The 7,286-nt window shown below is 43.1% G+C and overlaps 1 long non-coding RNA gene across 1 annotated transcript; it reads left to right on the top strand.

The window, feature by feature from the left end:
* Positions 1–5,903: 5,903 nt before the first annotated feature.
* LOC115384925 (uncharacterized) lies at positions 5,904–6,635 on the top strand. Its single transcript, XR_003931005.1, has 3 exons — positions 5,904–5,949; positions 6,244–6,326; positions 6,410–6,635. It is a non-coding gene; the product is annotated as an uncharacterized LOC115384925 (long non-coding RNA).
* Positions 6,636–7,286: the final 651 nt, after the last annotated feature.

The following is a 7,286-nucleotide window of genomic DNA, read 5'->3' on the forward strand; positions in this document are numbered from 1 at the left end:
GGGACATTCTACACATCACTGAATATTTGTGACATATTCATGGTGGAAAATAAATATTTTTATTGTTTTAAACTCTCTAATGCACCTTTAAATGTGTCAAAGAATCTGGGTCCCCACTTACTGGAACTTTAAGGTGCATGTTCAGTTTTTTATTACAAAACTAAACATATGATTAATGAAATAAATGAACACTTGACCAAAAAAGTGACAAACAGGAAGTGCTACATTAATCTGGTGTTGTGCTGAACTGTCAGACTGTTTCACCAAATGATCTTAGAGGTTTGAAAAGGTCATTTCTGTTTGAAGAAATTAACCAAACCAGTGAAGACAAAATAACAGTTACTCCCATCACGGCTCGCTATATAGCTATAGTATCTTCTCTTTATATATCTATAGCCTCTACTCTTTATATATCTATGGCCTCTACTCTTTATATATCTATGGCCTCTTCTCTTTATATATCTGTAACCTCAACTCTTATGATATCTATGGCCTCTACTCTTATATATCTATGACCTCTACTCTTATACATCTATGACCTCTAATCTTTATATATCTATGACCTCTAATCTTTATATATCTATGACCTCTTCTCTTTATATATCTATTACCTCTACTCTTATATATCTATGACCGCTACTCTTTATATATCTATGGACTCTACTCTTTATATATCTGTAACCTCTACTCTTATGATATCTATGACCTCTACTCTTTATATATCTATGACCTCTACTCTTATACATCTATGACCTCTAATCTTTATATATCTATGACCTCTACTCTTTATATATCTATTACCTCTACTCTTATATATCTATGACCTCTACTCTTTATATATCTATGGACTCTACTCTTTATATATCTGTAACCTCTACTCTTATGATATCTATGACCTCTACTCTTTGTATATCTATGACCTCTACTCTTATATATCTATGGCCTCTACTCTTTATATATCTTTGGGCCTCTACTCTTTACATATCTATGGCCTCTACTCTTTATATATCTATGATGTCTGCTCTTTATATATCTATGACCTCTACTCTTATATATCTATGACCTCTACTCTTTATACATCTATTACCGCTACTCTTATATATCTATGACCTCTACTCTTTATATATCTATGGACTCTACTCTTTATATATCTGTAACCTCTACTCTTATGATATCTATGACCTCAACTCTTTATATATCTATGACCTCTACTCTTATATATCTATGACCTCTACTCTTTATATATCTATGACCTCTACTCTTATATATCTATGACCTCTACTCTTTATATATCTATGGACTCTACTCTTTATATATCTGTAACCTCTACTCTTATGATATCTATGACCTCTACTCTTTATATACTGTATCTATGACCTCTACTCTTTATATACTGTATCTATGACCTCTACTCTTATATATCTATGGCCTCTACTCTTTATATATCTATGGACTCTACTCTTTATATATCTGTAACCTCTACTCTTATGATATCTATGACCTCTACTCTTTATATACTGTATCTATGACCTCTACTCTTATATATCTATGGCCTCTCCTCTTTATATATCTATGGGCCTCTACTCTTTACATATCTATGGCCTCTACTCTTTATATATCTATGATGTCTGCTCTTTATATATCTATGATCTCTACTCTTATATATCTATGGCTATGGGGTGGGCTAATCTGGGTCCCCCTCATAAGACATGTGGTTTCATAGGCCAAATACCCTCCTGATTAAGGCTGTGACTTTAACGCGTTGGTTACGATTAATTAATTACAGAAATTTTAACGCGATAAAAAAAATATCGCAAATTGTCGTCCGGTGACAATTGTTTGTCACCGGACGAGTTTCACCCGGACATATTTCGCTGTGACACAACAACGAAACCGCTCCTGACCCCTGTTGCCAACTTGGTGACTTTCTCGTTAAATCTGGCTACTTTCCAAAGCCTCCTGCCGACTTTTTTTGTCAAAAGCGAATAGCAACACATTTAGCGACTTTTTCTGGCGCTCTGGAGACGTGACAGGACGTCTGGTTCTGCAGCTGCTGTCATCAATGAGCTGCGGGTGCTGCGTGAGCCCCTCCCCCGTCCCAAAGCACTCACAGGCGGCCAGTCTCAGCAGCGCCCCCTGCTGCAGTCAGAGCAGAGAGCAGACCCACACCACTCCTCCACACTTCAAATGAATCCACCATGCACAAATCCGCTACTGCTCACTTGCTGACAAACCAAGAATCAACAGAAGAAAGTTCATTTGTAGTTCTAAACATATTTAGGGTGTTTTTTTAACTCACATTTTGCTTTATTCCTCTCTCCTATAGCTTCCATTACAATTACATGCAAATTGCAAATTAGGTAACGACCTCATCTAGCGACTTCTGGCGACTTTTAGGACAGCCAATAGCGACTTTCCTTACTGGGGAGTTGGCAACACTGCTCCCGATGACAGCGCACTGCTTGGTCTCGTGCACAGAAAATTTAGATTTAAAAAGTCAGCGGATGGCAGCGCGATAAACCAAAGCTTTTATTATGCACATTATGCAGCAAAGAATTTGCATACCATCGCAGCACATCGAGCCTGCTCTATCATCTGAATGCTAAGCCTGTCGCAGCAGCGGCAACACGCAAGCCTGGCATACAGCTAGAGTGGAAGAGGACGTCACTCCGACTGCTTCAAGGACCCTCGCTCAGCCCAACAAAAGTTGCACTCATCAATGTGTATTGGTTTGTTTGTCTTGGTTAAATTCCTCCTTCCTTGCTGAAAAAATGAGCAGTGTTTTGTTGCTTAAGCTTATGTATCACTGTATTGATTCACTATACCAAAATCCATTAGAAAAAGAAAGGTTCTCACTGATCTCGGGTCAAATATCGATATGTGATTAATTGAGATTAATTAATTACAGAGGCCCTAATTAATTAGATTAATTTTTTTAATTGAGTCCCACCCCTACTCCTGATACAGAAACAACCAAGTAAAGTTGTCTCAGTTTGACATTTCGGTTGGTTCTTTTCATTTGTTTGGGATATTGTCAAAAAGGGCCCTTTTCGCATACCCAGTCCATTATGCAATCCAACAATATATTTAGTTTTGACTTAAAAATTGATTGATTGGGTTTTTTGGAGTGCTGATTCCATTTATGATATTTTAAAGTGAGTTGAAAGTCAAGGTCATATGATGTTAGTCAAGGTAATGCAGCACCAACCCCAGTTTTTGGGGAAAGTCAAGATTTTCCTATGATTTTGGTGCTTAGATTGACAAATAACAGACACTGCAGGCATACAATAATAATAATGACTCCAGACATAACACAACAGTGTCTAAGGAATGTATATAGTAGTATGTTTAATGTTTATAACTGTTCAACTTTTCTGTTTTGACCATTTCAGATATGAAACACTGCTTTGCTCAGATATGCTTTCTTTGCAGAATCATGTCAACAATGTTGAATACTAGAACTTTTGACCCCAAGAAAAGTTACCCAGGCAGCACAGTGGATGAGTGGTTAGTGCTCTTGCTTCACAGCAAGAGGGTCATGGGTTCAATCCCCTGACTGTGCAGGCCTCTCTGTGTGGAGTTAGCATGTTCTTCCCTGTGTCTGGATGGGTTTCCTCCACCATCAACCGATAACATGTATGATGACTGATTATGTACTATGACATCAGAGGAAAGAGACATACATGTCCATCAGAAGCATCTTGAAGTCAAGCATGATATTGTGATGAGAGTTGAACATTGCTTTCTATGAAAAATAGAATGATTGTTGTGCATGTACAACTTGTTCACAAACGGTACCAAAGAATTGGTCCAAGCAACACAAAAGGAAACATGAGCGAGAAGAAAGTTTTTCCAGGTGCAGAGAAAAAGTAGAAGGTAGAAAGGCAGGAGGACATGGTCCGAAAAAGAGCTTGCTACGCTGAAGCCATCAGAGATGCATCCATGGAGATTGCAACAGATGATCCCGAGAATACTCCATCAGTAGTTGTGTCCATCAAAAAAGTCTCAACCAGATCAAAGGCCTCGGCCACTGTAGCTCAGAAGCTGCTCCCTCTGATTTCCCCATGGTTCCAATCAGAACTGGGAGAAAGATGTTCAAAGAATCATTTATGAGATGCTCTGTCCAGTGTTTGGCCCAGTGCAAGGTCACAACTGATGATCTGAAGAAGATATTTGTGTCACTTGCCAATACTTGACACATCTGTTGGCGGCATCAGTCAGACCCCCCCAAAAAAGAAAAATATATAAAATCTTGAGAACCACTGATAATAGAGACTTCCAAATAGACTCAAAGTGTTCAGAAGGTAAAGGTTTATATCTGATAATCTGATTTTACAGTGTAATCCTGATCAGTAATCCATGTTTTTATCAGATATACCTGTAATGAGATTACAAATGTTTGATGTATGGTAAAGAATTACAGTTACACTGCTTTTGTATCCTATTTTTGTAACTGTGTCACATGTACTGCGTTCCTCCCCAACCCTGGTGTTCAGACGGGGTGCGGCTGCTGAATGGATCCAGTCGCTGTTCAGGCAGACTGCAGGTGAAGACTAACCTGTCTGACCAGACCTGGTCCTCAGTGTGTGAAGCAGACCTGGACCTGCAGGATGCACAGGTGGTGTGTCGGGAGCTGGGCTGCGGGGCTCCTTCAGTCCTGCAGGGGGCGCTCTATGGAGACGTGCAGACTCCCAGGTGGAGCCCAGAGTTCCAGTGTGGAGGCCATGAGTCTGCTCTGCTGGACTGTAGAAGCCCAGGCTCAGCTAGAAGCAGCTGCTCACCTAGTAAAGCTGCTGGACTCGCCTGCTCAGGTAGAAGAGGAGCTGCAGCTTCCACTGCTCTTCTCTTCACTCTCACTCCATCCTCTCTCTCTTCTCTTCGTTCAGGGTTTCCTGAAACCAGGTTGGTGGGACAAAACAGTCGCTGTGCAGGTTCTCTGCAGATCAGAAGTTCTGGAGTTTGGAGACCAGTATATATCTCCTGGTGGTCTTTGGAGAAAGCAGCTGTTTTTTGTTCACATCTTCACTGCGGCTCTGCCGTGTCTGCAGATGAGACACGTTCAGTCCACTCCACACTTACAGTGGTGATCAGAAACGGCTGCTTTCAGTCTGGGTCTGATTTCATGAAGTGTTCAGTTTTCTCTGAAGATTACTCCAGCAGTAATCTGACCTGCTCAGGTAAGTTCATCAGTGGTGTGTTCCTCACTCACCACAGTCAGAGTTAAAGTTCTGTCAATGACCTGTGTGTGTGTGTGTGTGTGTGTGTGTGTGTGTGTGTGTGTGTGTTCTCGTATTTCTATCCTTGTTGGGGCCAAATGTCCCCACAAGGATAGCAAAACGTGAAACGACGTGCCTTGTGGGGACCTTTTTTCCGGTCCTAAGTAGGAGAAACAGTGTTTTCTTGACCATGTTGTTGTTACTGAAAAAGTAAAAGTGCAAAAACATTTCTTTAGGGTTAGGCTTTATTGTGGTGTGGGTTAGGGTTAGGGTAAGGGTCAGGGTTAGGGGCTAGACATGAATGGGAGTCAATGGACGGTCCCCACAAGGATAGAAATACAAGACTGAGCGTGTGTGTGTGTGTGTGTGTGTGTGTGTGTGTGTGTGTGTGTTCCAGACCTGCTGCTCCATCCAGTCCTCTCCGTGTCCTCCTCCTCCTCCATGCTTGGGGTCTCTGAGGCCCAGCAGCAGGGGCTCCAGGTGATCTGGGGCTCCACCTTCACCATCAGCTGCTCCATCCAGCCACAGTACCCAGGAGGCTCCTTCCAGCTCACCTTCACCTCCTCCAACACCTCCTACAGCTCCACCCAGCCGGCCGTCAATCACTCTGCACACTTCCTGTTTCCTGCCGCAGAGCCCGGCCACCGGGGAAACTACAGCTGTGTTTATCACCTCCATGTTTTTGGACGCAACTTCTCCTCAGAGAGCCGCCTGCTGTCTCTGTCTGTGTTCGGTAAGAAGAAACTGACTCCTCCTTTACTCCACCCTTCAGAGGACATGTGTGGGTTTTACAGTTTTGTTTCAGATCAGTTTTGTTTGGAAGGTGGAGGTAACCGTGTAGGGGTGGAGGCCATCATATATCCTATCCAGGGTGCGGTCGGGGGGACAGCTTCCCCAGGTGGAGCAGTTTCAGTGTCTCTGGGTCCTTCAGGAGGGATGGAGCAGTGGTGGAGCCCAGATGGAGGACTCTGATGGTCTCACTCCCAGCAGTCCTCAGACAGACGCTGATTGTTCTCTGTGTGTTCAGATCCAACAGCTGTGATCGCCAGATGGGTGGTGGTGCCGCTGTCTCTGCTGCTGCTGCAGGGGGTGCTGTGGCTGTACTGTAAGGTACTGTTCTCCTCTCTGCTGATGCTCTGGAGCTCTGGGTGGAGCCAGACTCTCCTCACTCCTGTGTCGTCATGTCTCTGCAGGCCAGCAGGGGGCAGACAGGCAGACCGGCAGACCGGGCGGACGCTGAGCGGAGTGCAGTGGAGGGATGAAGTCGGTCCTCTGAACCTTCCTGCTGTGAAGACCAGATGCTTTTTATGAGCTTTTTCCAGAAATGATGAATCTGATCACGTTCCTACAGACAGTGGAACAAGGTTCCTTTTCCTTTTGTGAACTGTGGTGAAAAAAAAAGTGTTGTTTTGCCGAATACTGGACCACGGTGGATGTCCTTTTTAATCTCCCTTTTTACACTTTTGACTCCGTTTTCATTTATGTTTTAAGTCATATCATGGATGCTCATCTAATCATATATTATCATCTGCTCCACTCAGGGCTGACTGTGTTTAACTGAGGAGATAATTTGTGATTGTAATCCAGCTTATTAGCTTTTTCAGCACCAAGGTGAGGCAGGATGTGGTTGCAGCAGGAGTTGAACCGTGTTGAACCAGACCAGTTTGTTATTTCATCCTGAGTGGTTGGATCTGGGCCTGAAGAACTCACATGTGTATCTGATGTGCGCTGTGTGCATGTGTTTTCTTTTCCTCTCTTTTTCTCTCCTTTTTTTATTTTTTTTTTTTTTTTTGTTGAGACCTGAGGCTGTGGTTGGTTTCCTTGGTAACGATAAAGGTGCACAGCATCACAGGATGTGTCCATGGGACCGGACTGTATCAGTAGACCCTGTTTTCGGGTGGGTGGGTGCTTGCTCTCACTCAGAGACGCCCCCCCCCCCCCCCCACCCCCCCCCCCCCCCACCCCCACCCGAGCTCTTTGGGTGATATGCTGTCAAGTTTCCCTTTCTGAATTGGCAGAGAAAAGATCTTTGAAAGTTTCCTGAAATCTGCAGAAAGTATACCTCCAAGG

The sequence above is a fragment of the Salarias fasciatus genome, unplaced genomic scaffold, assembly GCF_902148845.1.
Source record: "Salarias fasciatus unplaced genomic scaffold, fSalaFa1.1, whole genome shotgun sequence".
NCBI lineage: Eukaryota > Metazoa > Chordata > Actinopteri > Blenniiformes > Blenniidae > Salarias > Salarias fasciatus.